A 1,548-nucleotide genomic window follows, 5' to 3' on the forward strand; every position below is an offset into this window, starting at 1 on the left:
ACGGAAACATGCACAATTGTGCACAGTTATTCTTTGTTATACCCGTCCCGTGCATGCACACACACACACACACACACACACACACACACACACACACACACACACACACACACACACTCACACTCACACGCTCAGTTTGACACACACGCACACTGTTTTCCGGCAGTTAGTTGTCAGCACAACAGTTGCACCTACAAATTAGGCAACACAAAAACATGCACAACTCAGTTATTTATTGTTACACACATGCAGTAGATGAGTTCTCCTGTGGTTGGTTCTCAGCCCAACTGTTGCACCTGCTCTCTAGGTAACATGAAAACATAAACAATTTGATACACAGTTATTCATTGCTAAATACACCCATTGTGTGCATGCATGCACACACACACACACACACACACACACACACACACACACACACACACACACACACACACACACAGTTTGATACATATGCACTGCACTTTCCTGCAGTTGGTTATCAACACAACAGTTGCAGTTACACATTAGGCAACAGAAACATGCACAATTGTACAGTTAGTCATGGTTACACACATGCACACACACACACACACACACATGCACAGGTCGAGCAATTAATTACACATAATACACACACATACACACAGAGATAGACTTTTGACTTTTAAAATCCCTTTATTGAACCATTGCATGATCTATACATCCACAAAAATGGTCAACAAGCCCCCCCCCCCCCAAACCACCGCCCACCCACCCTAACTCATTAGAGAGACCGAGAGAGAGAGTATAACCCCTTGCTGCTACCCTAATTGCTCTCGTTTAGCTGTGAACTGTCTGTCACCATGACTCATCTCAAAAGACTTCTTCAATCTGCGTAGTGTTAATTCAGCACTTACAGTCAAATCAGTCTTCCAATCGAGAGTGTACTACATGCGCACACACAGTACGTTTTGTGGATTTAATTCAACACAAATTCAGAGAACCAAGATATACACTATAGAAACTTGCTGACTTTGACTTACTTCCTACGTGTTGAATGATTGGCTATGAGAGTTGATTTTAGCAGTCCTCTGTAGTGTGTAGTCCTTGTCTTGAAGTGGTAAATTAACACACTAGTGGAAGTGTGTGTGTGTGCGTGTGCGTGTGTGTGTGTGTGTGTGTGTGTGTGTGTGTGTGTGCGTGCGTCTGTGTGTGTGTGCGTGTGCGTGTGTGTGGATCACATGATCTGAAATGACACAGGACAGTGAGATTGAGTTGAATGCTATGTCCAGGAATTATTTTCTCTGGATGTGAGGAAGTGAAAGTGTCAACAAATAAACATTGGCTCTGGCAGGCGGATGACAAGCATGCATTGCTGTGGAACTGTACTGTACTCTGTTTTGGTTTTCATGGGAAATGCATGGGAACTGGGTTGTGTGTGTGTGTGTGTGTGTGTGTGTGTGTGTGTGTTTCATGTGCATGTGTGCGTGCGTGCATGTATATGTGTGTGTGTGTGTGTGTGTGTGTGTGTGTGTGTGTGTGTGTGTGTGTGTGTGTGTGTGTGTGTGTGTTTCACGTGCATGTGTG

Source organism: Engraulis encrasicolus, chromosome 9 (genome assembly GCF_034702125.1).
Source record: "Engraulis encrasicolus isolate BLACKSEA-1 chromosome 9, IST_EnEncr_1.0, whole genome shotgun sequence".
Taxonomy (NCBI): Eukaryota; Metazoa; Chordata; class Actinopteri; order Clupeiformes; family Engraulidae; genus Engraulis; species Engraulis encrasicolus.